At 41.3% G+C, this 24120-nt stretch overlaps 1 protein-coding gene across 4 annotated transcripts in view; it reads right to left on the reverse strand.

Moving 5' to 3' along the window:
• The window catches only part of dab2ipb (DAB2 interacting protein b), a 302663-nt gene that overhangs the window by 172361 nt on the left and 106182 nt on the right, over positions 1 to 24120 (reverse strand). The window lies entirely within an intron of this gene.

The raw sequence follows: 24120 nt of genomic DNA on the forward strand, positions 1-24120 counted from the left end.
CACGCACATACATACAGAACTAGAGCTTTTCCCAAGATCTACACCATGCTCCAGGATACTGACTTCTGACGACAGACTACTGAAGTTTACAACTTTGTCAAAACTTTAGTGTAAGCAATATATCTCCATTTATACCAATCGACAAGCTCCATAATATCACTGTCACGATGACGACTTTCTATATATAAAGGGAAAGCCATGGCCTAATGGTTAGTGAAGCAGCTTTGGAACCAAAAGGTCGCTGGTTTGATTCCCTGGACCAGAAGGAATGGCTGAAGTGCCCTTGAGCAAGGCACCTAACCCCCAAACTGCTCCCTGGGCTGCTCTGGATATGTTGTATGTCGCTCTGGATAAGAGCGTCTACTAAATGCCTGTCATGTACTGTAGTGTAGATAAATTAATGAAATCTAAGATTTGAAATTAAAAAAAACAAAGAATTTCAAAACGCATGTATTTCTACTTGAGTTAAAGTATAAACATGACAGTATGTGTCCACTGTATGCGGCGTGAACATCTCCCTTCGTTCCCATGCCACTTCAGGGGCGTGTCTGTCTACAACGCAGGACGTGAATGAACTTGTCAATCATGAAATTGTAGCCTTCACATAAACAATCTTCTTCATGAAGATTTAAATTCATGCTCTCATGAATTTAGCTCTAAAAAGGCATCCTGTGCTAGATATTTTTCTGAAGTATGACAGACATGTGAAGCTCATATGTTCCTTATTTACACTCATTCATTAGGAACACCCACCCATCCACCTGCTGTTTGATGCAGTTATCTAATTAGCCGATCCCTTGACAGCATCACAATCATGCAGAAAAAAAACAAGAGCTTTGGTTAATGTTCACTTCAAACATCAGAATGGGGAAACTTGTGATCTCAAAGTGTGACTTTCTTTCAAGGTGGTTTGGCATGGGTGTTGGTTTGAGCCAGATGGACTGGTTTGAGGATTTCAGAAACTGCTGATCTCCTGGGGTTTTCACACACATACAACAGTCTCTAGAGTTTACACAGAATGATGCGAAAAACAAAAAACACTGAGTGAGTGAGTGAGTGAGTGAGTGACACTACTATGTGGGTGGAAACAAACGCCTTGTTGATAATAGAGGAAAAATGGCCAGATTGGTTCGAGCTGCCAGGAAGGATATAGTAACTCATAGCAACTCTTTACAATCGTGCTGAGCAGAAAAGCTTCTCAGCATGCAACAGCAGAAGACCACATTGGCTTCCACTCCTGCAGCCAAGAACAGGAGTCATATGGCCCTTTTCCACTACCCTTTTTCAGCTCACTTCAGCTCGCTTCAGCTCACTTCAGCCCGACACGGCTCGTGTTTCGACTACCTCAGAGCAGCACGACTCAGCTCGCTTCAACCCTGCTTAGCACCCAAAACTTGCACGGTTTTGGAGTAGGGCTGAAGCGAGCCAAACCGAGCCAAGTGGGGCTAGGGGCGTGAGGAGACACTCCCCTGTGCACTGATTGGTGAGGAGGAGTGTCCTCACATGCCCACACACGCCCCGCGAGCACGCTGGGATCTGTAAACACCGTAAACCCGGAAGAAGACGAATTACGAATTACGAGAATTTCTGAAGCCTTATGCGCCTCGCCTCATCTATACACTCTTGCCAGTATCTGTTGGCATTGTCGGTGACAACAAGCCACAGCACCAAGACCAGCAACACTAACGACTCCATGTCCTCCATGTTTATTGTTTACTATCTGGGTCGTGAGACTACCGCTTAAAAGCTCACTGATGTCACTGTTTGCGCCGCTTAACGACATCACGTGACGTCCACCCACTTTCGCTAACTCCACCCAATGTGTCCACCCACTTCCAGCCAGCATGGTTCAGCACGGTTGTAGTCGAAACGCAACTCCAACAGCCCCACTCAGCTCGACTCAGCACCGCACGGCTCAGCCCAACTCAGCCGCGTTTGTAGTGGAAAAGCAGCATTAGAATCAAGAACAAGGTCCTATTTCCGCCAATCCAGTTTTTAATAGTTAACTAGTTAAACTATTAAAATGGAATTTCTTATGTTGTCTCTCTTTACTGCTAACTTAAATCAAGCTACTTAATAGAGGCGTTATCCATCCAGTCCTAAATACTATCAAGATGTACAGTTGTGGTCAGAAGTTTACATACAGTGATATGAATGTCGTCTTGGATATGAATGTCATGGCAAAATTTGGGCTTTCAGTAATTTCTTTGAACTGTTCTTTTTCTGTGGTAGAATGATTGTACAGCATGCATCTTTAATTAAAAAAAAAAACACTAGAATTTGGTGCACAAGTTTTAATTTTCTTTGGGTTTTCTGAAATCAACACAGGGTCAAAAATATACATACAGGGTCAAAAATGTACATATGCTCACTTACATTATTAATTCAGAGGTGCTGAAACTTACAAAATGTCTCTTATCTTGCCAAGGCCGAGGTCTCTTAACTTCCTGTTACTGATCATGATTGACTACAGCTGGTAGCTTCTCTGTGCCTTCATAAAATGGGAAAGTCCAAGGAGCTCAGTGCAGATCTGAGAAAGAGGATCGCAGATATATACAATTCCGGAATGTCTCTTGGACCCATTTCTAAGCAACTGCAAATTCCAAGATCAGTTCAACAATTGTATCCAAGTTATTGTGAGGTGTAGTCACTTTGCCAAGCCACTTTGATTCAAGAAAACCCAAACTGTCACCCTCAGCTGAAAGGAAATTGGTTTGGATGGTCAGGAACAACCTGGGAACCACCATGGCACAGCCCTGCCATGAACTGGAAGCTGATGGATCGCTGTCTACAGTTCAGATCACCATGGACTAAGAGGCTGCTATCCAAGACATAACCCCCTGCTCCAAAATTGACACCTTCAAGCTTAACTAAAGTTTGAAGCTGACCACACGGACAAAGAAAAAGCCTTCTGGAGGATAGCTGTATGGTCAGATGAGACAAAGATTGAGTTGTTTGGCCACAATGACCACCATGTACGTACAGAAGGACATTGTACCAGCTGGTGGTGGTGGTAGGATTGTCATGCTCTGGGGCTGTTTTGCTGCCAGTGGAACTGGTTCATTGCACAAAGTGGATGGAATAATGAAGAAGGAGGACTACTTCAGAATTCTTCAGCATAAACCATCAGAAACACGACTTGGGAGTTACAACAGGACAATGAACCCAAACACGCATCAGAGCTGGTTGTGAAGGATAAAGCAGGCTAGCATTAAGCTTAAAACAAGTCCTGACTTCAACCCTATTGAAAATATACAGACCGTGTTTATAAGTCGAGTCCATGCCAAGAAAAAAAACTAATTTAATTAAGCTCTACCAATTCTACCATGAAGAGTCCTGAAATATCCAACCAGAATTCTGCCAGAAGCTCGTTCATGGTAAACAAAAATGTTTGGTCAAGGTGAATCTTGTGAAGAGACATTTTACCCAAATATTAGGTGTGCTGTATGTATAATTTTGACCCTGTGTTGATTTCAGAAAACCCAACAGAAAAAGAACAGTTCAAAGAAAGTACTGAAAGCCCAAATATTGCCATGAAATTCATATTCAAGATGACATTCATGTCACTGTATGTAAACTTCTGACCACAACTGTATGTACATAGTAAACAATAGAACGTGTGTCCGACTTGATAGTATGCCATAAAAACACATTAATCTTTATGAACATGTTTCCGATTCTGACACCCGTTAGCACGTGTCTTCGTTCAATGTGTTAAAGACAGGAAGTGTGTCCTGTGAGACATGCTATTTAACATAAGTATTCATTTCAGAGGTTGCTATGGCAGGACTGGGAGAGAAACAGAAAAGCAAAAGTGATCTGTGAGTTATCTGTCTTCTCACACACACACACACACACACACACACACACACACACACACACACACACACACACACAGGACAATGAACATCAATACAGTATATGCAGCAGAAAGCAAAGATATTTTCTCTGATCTTACAGCCAAGTGAGAACAATGTTCAGTTTTCAACCTGCCTCATATTCAACACACACACACACACACACACACATACAGTCAGCAAGCACATTTCCTGTACTATGGGCAGGAATGTCGTAAAGTTTCCCAGCTTTCCGGTTTAGGATGTTCCTAGTCCTAAACAATACCAAAGCCATTTCACAAACTAATACAATCTCTATTGTTTTGTGAAGCAGTGACTTGTTTAGAAGTGTGAAATTACATTCATGGCATTTAGCAGATGCTCTTATCCAGAGCAACATACAACAAACCCAGAGCACCTTGGGGGTTAGGTGCCTTGCTCAAGGGCAGTTCAGCTACTTCTGCTGGTCCAGTGAATTGAACCAGCAACCTTTTGATCACAAAGCTGTAGCTCTAATGTTTAGGCCATGGTTTCCCCCAAATTGTGTACAGATATCAATTTGTTGTAAAATCTGTGGATGAACATCTTGCCCATGAAGTATTACAGAATGTATTACTGTAGTGACCAATAGCATTAGCTATCATCAACATCAGCATTCATAAACCGTACACCAAAGCGCAGTTAAATTCTCAAATCTGATTGGTCAGAAGGTGTGGCTTCCTTTAATATAACCACACAGCTTTGGACAGTGGCTCCAACTGTATAATGCTCGGTTTATATTAATCCATTCTTCTTCTAATACGTTATCGTTTCTATAGTAACAGCCAAAGACTAAAAATAGACATGTTGTTTAACCAAGAAAAACGTATAATCATCATTGTTGACGTGCAAGATTTTTTTTTTTTTGGTTTGGTGGTGTTTACGTAGCCTTGATGGAAAGAGTCTCAGGTGTCAGTACATTGTAACAGTCATGGTGCTTTGTACCATTGGTAGGGTTACACTTTCTGGTTTCACAATAAAATGACAAGCGGAGTTGTTGTTTTTTTTTCTCAAAAATGGAGAGGCCGGTGAAGGAAAAACTGTTTATAGCGTAAGTGATAACAGGAACTAACTTGTCTCGGGGTGTTTCATAACAAATGTAAGTGTAAAGAATTAATTTTATTAATTAAATAAAAATTGGAATTGTGAGCAAAATGCTATGGTATAAGTGAAATACTTATGTGCTGTTGGATGAAATAATCCACTACGGAGTGGATTATTCACATTAGGTCTAAACACACCACCCGAGCATGATGTGTTGTGTGTTATCCCTTATGTAAGTAATGCTAATAAAGTATCAAGCAGTGTTGTAATCGAGTCACTAAACCTCGAGTCCAGTCTCGAGTCTTCAGTGCTCAAGTCCAAGTCATAAAAAAAAATAAATAAAGTCGAGTCCAAATCGAGTCTACTATTGATCTGAGTCGAGTCCGAGGACAAGACTCCAACCGCACCATTTGACAGTGGCTATTTCAGCCCCATTAGCATTAATTTGTTCCTGAACATGACGTATGAACAGGTGAATGTGCTTCTCTTTATCAGGGAGCATGAAGTATTCTGTCAGAGATGGTTGGGAGATGGATTTAAGTGCAGAAGGTGTGTTTATTAATACAAGCGAAGAAGGTAAACAATCCACAACGGCAGGCAAAATCGTAAAACGGTGAAACAGGCAATAGTTTGAGCGAGGCACAAACAGGCCATCGTAGACTCGGCAGAATCAAAGACGAGAAACAGGAAATCATGGATCAGGAAACCAAACAAGGAAATAAGGTTAGGTAATGTGTCAGCAACGCAACTCAATACTTTGCAAAGTAAGTGCATTTTCACAGTTTTTACATCAGCACGCTGATTGCGGCTTAATCCTGTGCAAGTGTGACACTCTTGCACGAAATTAGTACAAAAATTAGTGTAGATATAAATATCTTATGGCAAATTATTGGCATGTTACAAAAAAATAAAGAAAAAAATCAGAGTCCTTGTCTCCAATTTATGAGTCTGAATGCAGTCAATGCACGAGTCCGAGTCATCAGTGCTCAAGTCCAAGTCGAGTCACAAGTCCTTAAAATTAGGGCACGAGTCGGACTCGAGAACAACAAGCCTGGCATCAAGTAAATTTAAAGCAGGTATCAAGTGAAGTTTGTTTATTTGTTTGGACTTATTTATTCTTAACTATAAATAAGTCCAAATAAAATTAACTTTTTTAAAGTATTAAATTAAATTACAGCATGTTCTTAAATGCTAAAACTCTGGTCTCTAGGTGACAATATTAAAACTTCCTTCAACATCCATTCTGAGTTTTATTAATTCCTCCATGCTCTCACGGAAGGCAGTCGCATTTCTCTGCTCTCCTCTCCTCTCCTTTTTTTTCCTGCTTGTGCTCTTTGTTTCGTCTCGTCTGCCTATACTTTTTTTTGAGAGACTCTCTCCGCATTGAATTTCTAAACTAAAAAAGCATGGAGGGCGGCACGGTGGTGTAGTGGTTAGCGCTGTCGCCTCACAGCAAGAAGGTCCTGGGTTCGAGCCCTGGGGCCGGCGAGGGCCTTTCTGTGTGGAGTTTGCATGTTCTCCCCGTGTCCGCGTGGGTTTCCTCTGGGTGCTCCGGTTTCCCCCACAGTCCAAAGACATGCAGGTTAGGTTAACTGGTGACTCTAAATTGACCGTGAGTGTGAATGGTTGTCTGTGTCTATGTGTCAGCCCTGTGATGACCTGGCGACTTGTCCAGGGTGTACCCCTTTCGCCCATAGTCAGCTGGGATGGGCTCCAGCTTGCCTGCGACCCTGTAGAAGGATAAAGCGGCTAGAGATAATGAGATGAATGAGATGAGAAAAAAGCATGGATTTGATAAACTGGTCTCCTCACGAAATTGACACAGTTTCTGGGTTCGGGGGAACCCACCTGTCCTGCCAGAATGTCTGTGGAGGACATTGAAGATATCTACCTATTCGGAACCATGATTACAGGACTTTTGCTGATTGGATTAGGCATTGCCCTAGTATATTGAGGAAATCAGACAACGGTGACAGCTGTTCAAAGCCCCACAAAGCTGCCCGATATGATTGGAGTGGTGGGCAAAGCTGTTGGCACTCGGACTGTGGACATTCAGAACTTTAACCACAAAATGGTTGTTATCTCGGAGCAGCTTTCAGCTTTGCAAGGAATACATATTTCGGAGACCAAATGGAATTGAATTGAACAGAATGGACGAAATGGACAGATATGGACGAGTGGTGTGGACGTGTAAAGACTGCGTCTGTTCGAAAGACCAAACAATCTCTATCTTATCGACATTCGGCTCCCTGAACAGCACCGGCCTCGATCAAGGCCGTTGCTGGGGCAACATTTCCCCCAGAAGGTCACTGCTGGGAGACACTCTCGCATTCTTCGCATTCCTTCCCCAATTTTCCGCGGTCGCCGTTTTCACCCCCAGTGTGACAAGCGGGTGCGTGACCAGTGCCGCTTGCATGGCTGCAGGAGCGGACGGCTGCTTGCTTGCGCTGGGTTACCTCTACCTCCTCCCCTCCTACCCCCTTCCCCCCCACCCCTGAATGCCCCCTCCTTTCCCCCTTTCCCCCCCTCAAGTCCCATGTTTTAAAGTGTACTTGTGTGATTGTGTGCTTGTGTGGAGGTTTTTAAATGCTCCCACACTGTACTCCTGATAGGAGCATAGTGGGGGGGGGTGTTCTTTTTTCCTCATCTTTCCTCATGTTACTACTGTGTTTCTTTTTCTTTTATCCCTGTCTTCCTGTCCTGTTCCCCCTCTGTAAGGACAGGTTGATGTTCAATTTCACTGGTAACAGTGACAATAAAGGGTTCATTCATTCATTCATTCAAACGTTCACAGGTTTATTATTTAAAAATATCAATTAATACAAGTGATAGTTACTCGGTTGGTTTATTAATGGTTAATGTTCACGGTTTGTCCGTGTTAAATAGTAATAATGCTAATATAAATGTGTTAAAGTGTTCGCGTGGGCACTTGTACTTCGTGTCATGATTGTGTTGTGAGTCGGATCAGAGGGTTGATTCTCACTGAAGCTTATTTCCGGTTCATGTTCAGGTCTTTGTCTGAGGCAACAGGAAGTCAGTGCAGGTTCACATTAAGACTAAAAACAAATCCGGTAAATGTGACACTGCTATTGTAACATAATCTGTTGATTTTGTAAGCCTGACATAATAGAGCTAACTTTTCTTGTGAAAGCAATAATAATAATAATAATAATAATAATAATTCATCATTGCATTATATTTGACATTTGTAATCATGACAACACATTTAGAAAATATGAAAGAGTAAAACAATACGTTTCATCTCGGAATTGCAAGGTCCTTATGCTTCATCTACTCGGCTCAGTCAAGTATCTTTGGATAAAAAGCATCTGTTAAATAACTAATTTTTTTTAACTTAAGATACATTTTGAATTAATTCATATTTTAGTCACTTATCATTTTTAATATTTAAAATTGAAACCCTTTATTGAATTATTTAAAAATACATTTATTTTTCTATACTTTTCATTTGTATATATTTTACTTCATTCTAGTGTTGTTGTACTTGAGAAAGGTCTCGAGACCACTTTTTGAAGGTCTTGGTCTCGTCTCGGAATCGACCGCGTTTTTACTCAGTCTTGTCTCAGTCTCAGACATAGTGGACTCAGGATTTTAGTTCAAGACCACAACTGTGAGGATTTCACTAAATTGCCTTATGCATTGTCTGATTTATTTGTTAACATTGTTACTGGGATTGGATGCAAAACTTCCTGCTTGAAATGCAACCAATAATGTGACTCATTGCTAATTTTAAATTTTTCTTCCTGTTAACGGCGATCACCCCTCCCCTCCCTTCACACACACCGGTCTAGTTCTAGTCTTGACTCGGTCTCAACTTGCCTTTGTCTTGGTCTTGACTTGATCTCAACCCCTTAACGTCTTGGACTTGTTTCGGTCTTGATATACTCTGGTCTCGGTCATGACTTGGTCTCAGTTTAGGTGGTCTTGACTACAACACTACTTCATTCTACTGCATTTACATTGTTATATCTATAATATAATAAACATGTACATATATTACAGTCTAATGTAATGTACTGTATGTACAAGTACTATCTAAATTTGAGGGATGGATGATCTGCAGAAAATATCATATCATATCACGATTCTCAAAGTTATATCTACAATATATGGTGTGCATCACGATATAGATGCCAGCAATAATGCGGTATTGGGTTTAAAAAATAATAAATTTGTCAACACTTTATTCAATGTCTGTGAAAATAAATGTATTTCATGTTTTTAAGATTAAAAAAAAGAACATTTTTATTTACAGAAAAAAAATTCACTGAAAATTGGAAAAAAAGTGTATTTTTGAGTAGCATTTTACAATTTTAAAGATTAAGCAAAAAAAAGTAGTACCACATTAACTGCTTCCATTCCATTTGTGATAAAATTTATTTTTAAAAAATAATACAAGAAACTTATATAAAAGATAACACAATATCCATGACATCTTAAAAAAGGGATTACGTATTGTGTCATAATTTATCAATGATTTTATTGCTATTATATTGTCATTAATATTATCAAGTCCAGGGGTTCTGAACTTTTTCTGCTTTGAGGCCCACCTATTCAGATTTTAATGAGTCGGGGCCCATTAAAAAAAAAAGATCCACAATTATTTTTGCTTATCGATTCTATAAGAATCTAATAATCTATTGTAAAGTGTATTAATGGGATGCAAAATCACTCCCTGTTACAGATGGGAGCCCAGGAGTTAAACAAATGCAATAAAAACAAACTGTTTGTAATTGTAGGTATTGTATTTAAAACTGTACGGATGTACCAGAAGCCAAACCATGTATGCAGGGCATTCTCAGTCAAAAGGGATTAATGATCCAAAAGTGGAGTCTGGTCCATTAACACAAGAACTTACTGCCATGTTTGTGTCCAGCAAACAAGCAAGTTATTAAAACCAAGAAGTACAACCCCGATTCCAAAAAAGTTGGGACAAAGTACAAATTGTAAATAAAAACAGAATGCAATAATTTACAAATCTCAAAAACTGATATTGTATTCACAATAGAACATAGACAACATATCACATGTCGAAAGTGAGACATTTTGAAATTTCATGCCAAATATTGGCTCATTTGAAATTTCATGACAGCAACACATCTCAAAAAAGTTGGGACAGGGGCAATAAGAGGCTGGAAAAGTTAAAGGTACAAAAAAGGAACAGCTGGAGGACCAAATTGCAACTCATTAGGTCAATTGGCAATAGGTCATTAACATGACTGGGTATAAAAAGAGCTTCTTGGAGTGGCAGCGGCTCTCAGAAGTAAAGATGGGAAGAGGATCACCAATCCCCCTAATTCTGCGCCAACAAATAGTGGAGCAATATCAGAAAGGAGTTCGACAGTGTAAAATTGCAAAGAGTTTGAACATATCATCATCTACAGTGCATAATATCATCAAAAGATTCAGAGAATCTGGAAGAATCTCTGTGCGTAAGGGTCAAGGCCGGAAAACCATACTGGGTGCCCGTGATCTTCGGGCCCTTAGACGGCACTGCATCACATACAGGCATGCTTCTGTATTGGAAATCACAAAATGGGCTCAGGAATATTTCCAGAGAACATTATCTGTGAACACAATTCACCGTGCCATCCGCCGTTGCCAGCTAAAACTCTATAGTTCAAAGAAGAAACCGTATCTAAACATGATCCAGAAGCGCAGAAGTCTTCTCTGGGCCAAGGCTCATTTAAAATGGACTGTGGCAAAGTGGAAAACTGTTCTGTGGTCAGACGAATCAAAATTTGAAGTTCTTTATGGAAATCAGGGACGCAGTGTCATTCGGACTAAAGAGGAGAAGGATGACCCAAGTTGTTATCAGCGCTCAGTTCAGAAGCCTGCATCTCTGATGGTATGGGGTTGCATTAGTGCGTGTGGCATGGGCAGCTTACACATCTGGAAAGACACCATCAATGCTGAAAGGTATATCCAGGTTCTAGAGCAACATATGCTCCCATCCAGACGACGTCTCTTTCAGGGAAGACCTTGCATTTTCCAACATGACAATGCCAAACCACATACTGCATCAATTACAGCATCATGGCTGCGTAGAAGAAGGGTCCAGGTACTGAACTGGCCAGCCTGCAGTCCAGATCTTTCACCCGTAGAAAACATTTGGCGCATCATAAAACGGAAGATACGACAAAAAAGACCTAAGACAGTTGAGCAACTAGAATCCTACATTAGATAAGAATAGGTTAACATTCCTATCCCTAAACTTGAGCAACTTGTCTCCTCAGTCCCCAGACGTTTACAGACTGTTGTAAAGAGAAAAGGGGATGTCTCACAGTGGTAAACATGGCCTTGTCCCAACTTTTTTGAGATGTGTTGTTGTCATGAAGTTTAAAATCACCTAATTTTTCTCTTTAAATGATACATTTTCCCAGTTTAAACATTTGATGTCATCTACTGTATGTTCTATTCTGAATAAAATATGGAATTTTGAAACTTCCACATCATTGCATTCTGTTTTTATTTACAATTTGTACTTTGTCCCAACTTTTTTGGAATCGGGGTTGTACACTCAAAAGAAGTGGATATAGAAACCACTCAATGGGATTAGATCCTTACACGCTAACAAAGAAGGATTTTTTTCCTATGAGTTGGAAAATTATCCATCCGTTGAGGACACACAGATGAAAACCTGGAAGAGCACGGAGGAGAACAATTTTTTATATGTGGCTGGGTTAAAGATCTGGGGATCAGGACACTACAAGATAGACGGCGGTAGACGGATCCAAGTGCAGGAAGAGTGTTTATTAGCAGGCGTGATATTTACAAAAACGAAAGCAGAATCCTAAAGCAGAGTATTTAAACAGCATTATAAACATGGCTAGAAACAAACGTGATGATGATACTTTGCAATGCCTCCATGGAAACAGCGTTCGTATCTGCACGTGCTGATTGCACTCAAATCAGTATCAGTTGTTTCCCATAATGACCGGGTCCCAAGCTGACTGCTGACTGCACGAGCTGCGCTAGACTCAAATGCGCGAAGGTGTGAAAGTCAAGTGTTCACCTGCTGTGTGACCACAACTTTTAGTTCACGTGTATATCACCATGCATCGCCACCAAAATGCCTCATTTTCATCGATAACTCATCGCAAAGCATTGCGAGCTGTAGTGTGACCATAGCTTAATGAGGCAGATGTGACATCTGATACAATCCAGCAACTGTATCCTACTACAAGTAAAAATTAGCTTCAACTTGGAAAAAAAAAATCGTGGCCCACTAGAGGGTGCTTTGCAGGCCCAGTGGTTGAGAAACACTGATCTAGTCGATATTATACTGTCATATCGCCCTGTCCCAATACCATATTCCTAAAAACACTTCACTTCCAAAATTTATGTAATTTAATTTAATGCCTGGATATCCCCAATGGCTTGAAAATTGTATAAATTAATAAGGTACTGTGTCTTGACGCAGAAGCTTACAAAGTGCCGGTTCATGCACTATTTAGAAACTGCATGAAGAAATCCGTGAAATCGAAAATCCGTGATTTTTTGCAAAGCACTGCAAACAAGCAATGATCTAAACAAGTTATTTGACGAAGTTTAGTTTTGAACTTTGAATCATAATGTTCGTTTTGATGTGTCGAGTGAAGGTTTTTAATTGTTGTGTTTTTATTCAAGCTGCATTGAAGCTGATATTCTTTGCCAGCACATGAAAAGAGAACATGAGCGGAGATCTTTCAGGCGTCTTTTTCAAAGCTGAAATTATTGAAAAAATGTTTCTGAACATGCTGTGCAAGCTGGAACCATGTACGTTCTAATATGGAGGCTTTGTTGTTGTTTATTTATAAATATTTCCGTAAGATTTATATAGTGTATTTCTGTGTTCGGTTTAATGCAATGGAGCTACACTGCTGTGTCCACCTCAAGGTTTTGAATGCTTTGAGATGCTTTTCTGCTCATCACGGTTGTAAAGAGTGATTATCTGAGTTCTCAGAGCGCAGAGAGTTTTCTTGTCAAGTCGAAACAGTCTGGCTGCTCTCCTCTGAACTCTTTCATCAACAAGCCATTTCTGTTCACGTCACTGGATGTTTTTTGTTTTCTGTACATGATCCTGAAAATTCCAGGAGATCAGCAGTTTCGAAGATACTCAACCCAGCCCATCTGCCACCAACCACCATGCCACGGTCAAAGTCCTTAAGATGGCATTTTTTTTCCGCATTCTGATGTTTGATGTGAATATTAACTTTAACTCTTGCCCTGTAGCAGTGTTGTAGTTGAGTCACTAAACCTCGAGTCCGAGTCCAGTCTCAACTCCCCAGTGTTCAAGTCCAAGTCATTAAATCAAATTTTGAGTCGAGTCCGAGAACAAGACTTGACGGTGGCTGTTGCTGCCTTTATGTGAAAGCGTCTCTGCTACCGTGTTGGACTAACGTTACTGCTCGACTGCCCCATTTTAGTTAATAGGCTACAGATAAAAAGCTTGTTCATCGCTCAGCAAGCCCCGCCCACTATCAACAGGGCAAATAACATGAGAGAGGGTTGACACTCGCTAGTTCATCAGTCAGCAAGCAAGCCCCGCCCACTATCAACAGAGCAATGAACATAGCGTGTCACTTCCTTCTCTGTGTGGAGTTTAGCAAAATGATGATTGAAGTTCGAGGTTGTCCCCGTCGTCTCCTCGATAGTTCTTCTACATATGGAACACACAGCAGTGCATTTTTTCCCACTGCACGAGAAGTCTGTATAAGCGACCCGGACAATTAGCGCCGTTAATGTTAGTTTGTTCCTGAACATGATGTATGAACAGGTGAATATGCATTCTCTTGCATGAAATTAGTATAAAAATTAATGTAGATATAAATATCTTAGGCAGCATGGTGGTGTAGTGGTTAGCGCTGTCGCCTCACAGCAAGAAGGTCCGGGTTCGAGCTCCATGGCCGGCGAGGGCCTTTCTGTGCGGAGTTTGCATGTTCTCCCCATGTCCGTGTGGGTTTCCTCCGGGTGCTCCGGTTTCCCCCACAGTCCAAAGACATGCAGGTTAGGTTAACTGGTGACTCTAAATTGACCGTAGGTGTGAATGTGAGTGTGAATGGTTGTCTGTGTCTATGTGTCAGCCCTGTGATGACCTGGCGTCTTGTCCAGGGTGTACCCCGCCTTTCGCCTGTAGTCAGCTGGGATAGGCTCCAGCTTGCCTGCGACCCTGTAGAACAGGATAAAGCGGCTAGAGATAATGAGATAAATATCTTACGCCAAATTATTATGGCATGTTACAAAAAATAAAGAAACGATCCGAGTCCTCGTCTCCAGTTTACGAGTCCGAATGCAGTTAATGTACGACTCCGAGTCATCAGTACTCAAGTCCAAGTCAAGTCACGAGTCCTTAAAATTCGGGCATGAGTCGGACTCGAGTGCAAGTTCTGGACTCGAGTACTACAAGCCTGCCCTGTAGCTGTATGATTTTATGTATAGCGCTGTTGCGACGTGATTGGCTGATTGCACGAATTTGTATTCAAATGAGACTTTATTGTAGAAAAATTAGAAATAGTCAGAGTTAAGATGAAATAATGGATGTATTTTTTCATGTAACAAGGATTACGACAACGACAAAAAGTTTCTTCAAATTGTTCTTGCTTTTTCAGTGCAAAAGTTTGCACACACACACACTGCAAATCTTTTATTTCAGTGACATCTAATATGTATTTTAAGGTCATACCTAAGGTCTGAAAAGTTCATGAAGAAGAGAATCAAGAAATAATAAAGTATTATAGAATGATGAATGCAGGAAACTTCCTGAGTTCATATGTTCATCTCTGTTATCTATTTGCCATTCTCTCTATTTTTCCCCGATCTATTTTTCCACATTTCCTCATTTGTTCCTCTCCTCCTCGTCACGTGTCTTCTCTCATTCTCTTGTTTTGGCTTTCTCACACAGCCCAGAAGTCCTCGCTGTCATAATGTTAGATTACACAATGTTTACTGACTCCCGGCTTGTCAAATACCCCAGAAGTTTTCACAATATCTACACCAAACACACACACAGCGCAGAACTGACACTGCTTCTCATGTGACCCACAATCATATCACAGGACTTTGAGCCGCCGTCTGTCGTAGTTTCCAAAGTTTTATGGGTAAAGTGTAACAGCCAGGAACATCACCAGCTCATACCAGACACTTCCCATATCCACTTCCTTTTTTCCCGGCACAGACTATGACACTGTGTTTACAGGATTTATCAGTGAACAAGCGACGGCGAAGAAAAAAAAAATCAGCAGCAGTCTTAAAGTGCATGACCTTTAGAGAATCAACATCTGTTCAGGAAATTTGGGCTTGGATCATTACATTTCTGTGTCTTCTGATATGTTCTGATACAGTATGCGCTCTGGCAAACTGAGGACGAAGCTGAACATCTTCCCACAGTCTGGCAGCTGTTGTTTTCTGTTAACTGTGACAATTGTGAGCATATTTGTCCTCCAGTCAGAGAGCAAAGAGAAAAACATCAACAGCACTCATGGAATGGATAATAATTTTACAATTTTTCGCTGATGTCTGAAAATAAAGTTGCATGAAGATGTGTCTGGAAAACTATATGATAAGTCCAATAGTCAAGTCAAAGTCACTCCCACTCCAGGACCTGGTCTTCCTAGGCGGTCTCCCGTCCCAGCACTAACCAGTGTTTTGAGGTGCATTGGTGCAGCGCCAATCTCCATTTCAGTAACCCTCGGCCTTTCACCTATTACATAGCTACGGTTCCAGTGGGGGGCCGGTCCTCTGGTAACCATGAGAGTTTGACTCCCTACCCACATCTGTATTGCAGCGTGCCTTGCCAGATGTCAGTAGACACCATTTTTATGATGGTTTTTGGTATGACCCAACTGTGAGTAGAACTCACGATCTCCTGGTCAAAAGGCAGACACGCTAACCACTACGCCAACTCATGATCAAGTCCAGTAGTATGAAATAACAAGAGTGCTCTGAGAGCACAATATCCCCCGCTGGCAACTATGCCGTAACTCTGGTAAAATGTGACTGAATTGAATGAAATTGCAATATGCATATTACCGACATATAACAAAGAATCCTGTCAAGTTTCGTGAAATGCCTCCAAAAATTGTGAAAAGAGTTGATTTCAGAAAGTGAGTACCCTTCCCGAGACGAACGGACCTTGCCACGACATAATCCCCCTTCGGGCCTTTTGGCCAGCGGGGGGTAAAAATTATGAGGAAGTTGATTTCAGAAAGCAAGCACACTTTGATGAAATTGCCAAAGTACAAGTTTGTTAATAATCAAGGGCATAACTCTGGTAAAATTTGCCCAAATTAAACGAAATTTCAGTATGCGTATAACGGTTATGTAACAAAGACTTTTGCCAAGTTTAGTGAAATTCCTTCACAAATTGTGAGAGGAGTTGATTTCAGAAGAATGTACACCCTCATGAAATTGTCAAAGTACAAGTTATTTAATCAAAGGTCAAAACTCTGGTAAAATGCTCACAAATTAAATTAAATCGCAATATGCGTATTGCCGTCATATAACAAGGCCTTTTGCCAAGCTTTGAGAAATTTGTCCAAAAATTATGAGAGGAGTTGATGTCAGAAGGCAAGTACACCTTCATGAAATTGTGACAGTACAAGGTTGTTAATCAAGGGCTGTAACTCTGGTAAAATGAGGCCAAATTGAACAAAATAACAATATGCGTAGTACCGACATATAACAATGCCTTTTGCCAAGTTTCGTGAAATTCCTCCAAAAATTGTGAGAGGAGTTGATTTCAGAAGGTGAGCACCCTTCCTGGGACGGACGGACGGACGTCACCACAACATAATCCCCCTTCGGGCCTTTCGGCCAGAGGGGGATAAAAATGTAGTCTGTTAAACATCTTATAAGCTTTCTTAATTTTTTTTTTATCACTTGATCAAGGCTATACTGCACATCACATCATTACACCAGAGCTTACTTGAATTCTCAAATCTTATTCGTCAGAAGGTGTTGATTCATTTTCTATCACAACAGCTCAGACAATAGTTTCAGCTGCAAGGTATTCATTCTAATATATTCATATGTCTAATAAAGTGTATGGCGGTCGCTCCACATGATCTCAAGCTGAGGATAAACATTTAAAACCATGCTGATAGGGGAAGCTTGGAGATATTTCTTTAACGAGTCTCCAGTATCATTGCTTCGTCACAGAGCTGTAAGTTAAGTTTTCTGATGCATAAATACTCAATAGGATCGTTACATTACAGGTATTTAGCAGACGCTCTTATCCAGAGCCAGTGTTGTAGTTGAGTCACTAAACCTCAAGTCGGAGTCCAGTCACGAGTCCCCGGTGTTCAAATCTGAGTCAAGTCCAAGTCATTAAAAAAATTTTTTGAGTTGAGTCCACTATTGATCCGAGTTGAGTCCGAGAACAAAACTCCAACTGTGCCATTTGACGGTGGCTGTTTTAAGCACCATTAACATTAGTTTGTTCCTGAACATGACATATGAACAGGTGAATGTGCTTCTCTTTATCAGGGAGTGTGAAGTATTCTGTCAGAGATGGATGTAAATGCAGAAGATGTGATTATTAATACAGGTGAAGACAGGTAAACAATCCAGAACAGTAGGCAAAATTGTAAAACGGTGAAACAGGCAATAGGTCGAGCAAGGCACAAACAGGCTATCGTAGCCTTGGCAAAATCAAAGACGAGAAACAGGAAATCAGGAATCAGGAACCCAAACAAAGAACTAAGGCTCGGTAACGTGTCAGCAACGCAACTCAATACTTTGCAAAGTGTGTTTTCACAGTTTTTATATATGTGCACTGATTGTGCCTTAATCCTGTGTAGGTGTGAATCATTCACGACATGCACACGAGAGTCCGCTTGGCATGTGCGCTGTCCGGAGCGCTCCCAAGAGTCTATCTGATGCGTGCCAAGGCACACAGGTATAACACTCTTGCACAAAATTAGTACAAAATTAATGCAGATATAAATATCTTATGTCAAATTATTATGGCATGTTACAAAAACTAAAGAAAAAAAATCAGAGTACTCGTCTCCAATTTACGAGTCCGAATGCAGTTAATGCACGAGTCCGAGTCATCAGTGCTCAAGTCCAAGTGTCCTTAAAATTAGGGCACGAGTCAGACAAGGCTGTCCAGAGCGACATACAACAAGGGGGTATATGCCGCAGTGCTCCTGGAACAGAGAGAGTTAAGGGCCTTGCTCAAGGGCCCAACAGTGGCAGCTTGTCAGTGCTGGGGCTTAATCCCATGACCTTCAGATCAGTAACCCAGAGCCTTAACTGTTGAGCTACCACTGCCCCATGGAAGAAACATTACAGGTTCTTTGTAACACGGCTCCTGTTTGTTTATAGCAACTGTAACATAGTAAGTGATAATATGAACTAACTTCTTTCATGGATGAAATGTACCTATAAATGGATAATAATTATGACGCTTCATTCAGTAATATTTGTAAGAAAAAAAAAAAAGAAGAAGCTTCACATTGACCTGCATCCACTATCCTGTTGTTGATTATTTTCCTCTAACAGCATGCCCCATCATGCTACTTTCCTAATAAAAAAAACTTGAATATAAAGCAATGCTTTGGACCAACTGTAGTGGTCATTAAAAGAGCTAACAGTTAAACAGCTCCCAGAGAAGGTGCTACATCCAACACACTCATCATTCCAAAAAAAAAAAATAGATACACCCATGATTAATTTGGCCAAGGGCGCAGATGGCACTGGGGACGGGGGGGACATGCCCCCCCCCCCCAGATTTATAGTGACCCCTATCTGTCCCACCCACCCACCGTCCCTACGTAAGGCGCCAAACATAGGTAGAAAAAGTGAGGATTAATGCTCCGTTAGTTAGACTAACTTACATTGCAGCACAAAGTTGAAATGGCAGTAGCAGTAGCCTTGTCTGTGATCAATCCACATTACACCGATTCAAGAAGGGGAAAGGCTGGAGCAGATCCTTGCAGAGTTGGGAAAGCAAGGTGTTCAATTTTCCACGTAATTCTCAGTTAATAACACTACACAGCTCATCCATTTGATCGCAACGGTGTTTCTGCTACGACTAATGGTGCGTTCAGTTGTACTCGTAAGTTGGAAGTTTGAAGTCGGAAAAGCATTGAAATCTAGCATCTACCAGCATAAACGTTGGGGTTTTCGTTTCATTTCATTAACTGTCCATTTTTTTTCAAATTCCATGTTCCATGATGTCCCAGTTTTTAAGCTGGGAAGTGGCGGAGAGATGTTTTTGGGACCTATTGAGTCTGCTTCTAGACGGTAAATTTGTTTGGCTGCAGAGGGAAATTTTTTTTTCTATCAATTTTGTTTATTGGAAAAACTACTTTTTATTTTTATTTGTGTGAATCTGTTGTTCAAGTGTTTATACTTCTGGTTTCATACACATTTTATGTTTCTAATCATTTACATGAAGGCACGAGTGTGAATCATTTCAATTTTATTTTGTTATTAATTTTTGGACATTCCCTTTTTGTTAGAAGTTACAGTTAAAGTTTCCGTGATGAGATTCTTCATCCTGCTGAGACATATCCTTCATCCTGCTGAGCAAATGTTTAAATAAAACATGCAGAAGACTTGAAGTTTTGGAGCGTGATTAACATACCAGACACATAATTTGATCATGTATGGCTAGTGTTGACCAGGTAGGCCTTTGTCTACCAATGTTCATTCAGTTAGAAAACTCATCTCATCTCATTATCTCTAGCCGCTTTATCCTGTTCTACAGGGTCGCAGGCAAGCTGGAGCCTATCCCAGCTGACTACGGGCGAAAGGCAGGGTACACCCTGGACAAGTCGCCAGGTCATCACAGGGCTGACACATAAGACAACCATTCACACTCACATTCACACCTACGCTCAATTTAGAGTCACCAGTTAACCTAACCTGCATGTCTTTGGACTGTGGGGGAAACCGGAGCACCCGGAGGAAACCCACGCGGACACGGGGAGAACATGCGAACTCCGCACAGAAAGGCCCTCGCCGGCCACGGGGCTCGAACCCGGACCTTCTTGCTGTGAGGCGACATAGCCGCCTCAGTTAGAAAACTCACAATTCTAATGTATATTGAAGCTTCAGTGTATATGCATTTACACAAAATGGAATCATTTGCTGACAGTTCAGTCCCCCCCAGTTCAAAAATCCTATCTGCGCCCCTGAATTTGGCTATTACCTCACCAGGAAATAAAAGAATCCAATGCCATAGACTTTTAGAACTCATTTCATTTCCATTGAGCTCAATGTCTCACTCAGCTCTTTGTAGATTTGCATAATCAAATCCATCACGACACCCATCTCTGGAGGACACGATAAGAGTCTCACTGGACTGTGTATTTCTTCAGTCGACATGAACAAACAACTAAGACTACAAAGCTCGAAACTGTCCAAAAGAGTGTGACATTCCTATATCTCGTCTATGTTTAATGGACAAAATGACAAAAAAAATACAGATACAATCAGACACGTGCTTTTTATTTCTTAATTACAAATGCAATCCTTAATTACAAACTGCCTGCTGGAAAAGTTTTCTTAAGCGTTTCTGTGTCTCTCTTTATCAGCAGGCATTCCTATCAGATGCCTCACTGGCACCGGGCCAAAACTAACATAAATCTCGAACACACACAAACTCAGGGCGAGTTGTTTTCTCCAAGTGTACAGGGTTTCTTCCCATTGTGTCCCACTGAGTACAGCATTTAAAGTAGTTCATTATCGCTCTCTTATTATCAAGTGACCGAAGGGAAGACAATCTCATCTCATCTCATTATCTCTAGCCGCTTTATCCTTCTACAGGGTTGCAGGCAAGCTGGAGCCTATCCCAGCTGACTACGGGCGAAAGGCGGGGTACACCCTGGACAAGTCGCCAGGTCATCGCAGGGCCGACACATAGACACAGACAACCATTCACACTCACATTCACACCTACGGTCAATTTAGAGTCACCAGTTAACCTAACCTGCATGTCTTTGGACTGTGGGGAAACCGGAGCACCCGGAGGAAACCCACGCGGACACGGGGAGAACATGCAAACTCCACACAGAAAGGCCCTCGCCGGCCACGGCGCTCGAACCTGGACCTTCTTGCTGTGAGGCGACAGCGCTAACCATTACACCACCGTGCCGCCCAGGGAAGACAATACAAATGATTAATTAGTATGTTAAAGAGGTAAAAAGCAGGATTGTCGAGCTATAAGGACCATCTCAAAGTAAAAAAACTCAAACTCAAAAAAACCCCAAACTAAAATCAGGTTCTTTGGTTTAAGATTAGGTCTCTAACATTTAGATGGGTTTGAAATTTAAACCTTTTTTTTTAATGACTTGAGCTCAAGCCCCCATTCCCATCCATGTTCGCAAGGTTCTACCCCCACTATCTTAGGTGGTCCATAGAGTGTCTAAAAAAATGATATATAATTATAATATAATTATAATTATAACTCATAATAACAGGTGAGGCTCTGAGATAATGACATACATCTTGAGAGTAAACTGTCATTTAAATAGCAATTCAGGGAAATTAAGATAAAGTTTAAGTCAAACATGTTCCCGGTGGGTGTTGGACTCCACCAAGGCTGCCCCTTGTCACCAATCCTGTTTGTGGATGGGATCTCGTGGTGCAGCCAGAGTGAGGAGGGTGTCCAGTTTGGGAACCTCAGAAATGCGTCTCTGCTCTTTGCAGATGATGTGGTTCTGTTGGCTTCTTCAGAGCATGACCTTCAACGAGCACTGGGACAGTTTGCAGCCGAGAGTGAAGCGGCTGGGATGAGAGTCAACACCTCCAAGTATGAGACCATGGGTGTCTGCCAGAAAATGGTGGAGTGCTCCCTCCAGGTTGGGAGTGAGTTGCTGCCTCAAGTGAAGGAGTTCAAGTATCTCGGGGTCTTGTTCACGACTGATGGTAAAATGGAGCGTGAGATGGAGGCGGCATCAGCAGTAATTCGGGCATTGTACCAGTCCGGTGTGGTGAAGAGGGAGCTGAGCCAGAAGGCAAAGCTTTCGATTTACCAGTCAAGCTACGTCACAACCCTCAGCTATGGTCATGAGCTTTGAGTAGTGGCCGAAAGGATGAGATCGGGGATACAAGCAGCTGAAATGAGCTTTCTCCGTAGGGTGGCTGGGCGCACCCTCAGAGATAGGGTGAGGAGCTCAAACATCCGGAGGGATCTTGGAGTAGAGCCGCTGTTGCTTCATGTCAAAAGGAGTCAGCTGAGGTGGTTTGGGTATCTGATTAGGATGCCTCCTGGGCACCTTCCTTTGGAGGTTTTCCGGGCATGTCCAACTGGGAGGAGACCTCAGGGTAGACCCAGAACATGCTGGAGAGATTATATATCTCATCTGGCCTGGGAGCAACTTGGAATCCCCCAGGAGGACCTGGAACGTGTTGCTGGGGAGAGGGACGCCTGGAATACCCTGCTTAGCCTGCTGCCACCGCAACCCAACTTCGGATAAGCGGAATGGATGGATGGATGGATGGTTTAACAGAAAGCTCAGAGGCCAGGAGATCATCAAGTCTTAAAGTTTTGTTTTGCTTTTTTACACCACAGCGTTGTTGAATTCACTTGTCTGATTCATTTTCTATTAGCAGTAGTTCCAGGTGCAAGGCAAATCGCACACTTATTTATATTAATGCGCTTGTTCTAATATGTCACTGTTTCTATAGCAACAACTCATTCACAGAAGCTGGTTTAATGGATTCTCAACATGAATTACTGTTTGTCAAGAAACAAAAAATGTGTTTGATAGTTGAGGTCTGTGTGATGGAGGGTTTTTTTTTAAGGAGAAAACTTATTTTTCATATTTGGAAGGAGTCTCCAGTGTCAGAGCTAACTGTAATAGACAGAGGTGAAGCTGTGAGTTTTCCAACCCTTCAAGATGGGCAGCGTTATGTTTTGCGCTTTGTCTGTAGCATGACAAGCTGCAGGTTGTTTTTTTTTTGTCTTATGGACTTCAAGAGAGAAAAAAGAAAGTTTAATGAAGGAGGGAAAGTTTATTCACTCAACTCCCCTCAAATTTTTCCTCACCGGTTCGATTCCCAGGACCAGCAGGAAAAATGTGAGGGGTGTTGAGTGAATGATGATTCATTTGCACTTTCCCTTCCCTCTGTATCATGGCTGAAGTACCCTTGAACATGGCACCTAATCGCCAACTGCTCCCCAAGTGCTGTGGCATAGCTGCCCACTGCTCTGGGTATGGGTGTGTGCTCATTGCTCACTTGTGTGTTCACAGCTTCAGATGGGTTAAATGCAAAGGAGGAATTTCACAGTGCTCAAGTCTGTGCTTGAGTGTATGTGTGATAAATAAAGGCTTCTTCTTCTTACGTTACAGTGTAAATGACAACAGGAAGTAGCTTATTTTTTGTGGACGTTCAACAGCATTAAACGTAGCTATAAACTACCAGATGTCAGCATGTTGCTCTAAAATTGTTGGCGTACGGTATAAAAGTAATAAAACACTTCAGCATCACATCACACCACAACACAACAGCACAATTATTATTATTATTATTATTATTATTATTATTATTATTAACTTGATTTAAGCATGTCCTGCTTGACTGGTTGTCCAGACTGTCTGTTTTTGTATGAGTTTGAAAGAGAAGCTTTAATGCGCCATCACTATCACAGGCATGTGGATTATTTATTTTTTTTAAATTGTGTTATTACAGCCTGCCGATGCATTTGTTTGAATGTTGACTTGAAAGCAACCAAATCCAAATTAAATTCCACACACCCTTATACGCACACATCACTCGAAGCTGAGCAAAGAAGCAATAAAGTGACTTTACAGCCAGCACAGATGTTACAGATGCCACACTAATTCCACAAAACAAGCTAATATGCAACTCAGAGCAAAGACAAATCTTTACTCCAAACAACTGACCAACAAAGTGTTCACTAGAGTAGCCTAATAAATAAATAAATAAATAAATAAATAAAGTTCAATGGTTGTTGGATTCTTGTGGCAATGATGTGGAAATGTTTTGAGAATATTGTGGAAATGTTGCGAGAATGTTGTGGGAATGTCGCACTGTTTGGGGTTAAATTGTCACTGTGTTGATATTTGGGGTAACACAGATTGTTACAATGGTTTCCATATGGATGTACGTTGTAATAACAACCAGTTACCACCACTAACTTTATCTGCTGATAACTGTTCACAAGTCTTCTGAATTTGCATTTGTCTGTTGGTTGAATTAATGTCACCATGTATAATATTAGTAA

The sequence above is a fragment of the Neoarius graeffei genome, chromosome 28, assembly GCF_027579695.1.
Source record: "Neoarius graeffei isolate fNeoGra1 chromosome 28, fNeoGra1.pri, whole genome shotgun sequence".
Classification (NCBI taxonomy): domain Eukaryota; kingdom Metazoa; phylum Chordata; class Actinopteri; order Siluriformes; family Ariidae; genus Neoarius; species Neoarius graeffei.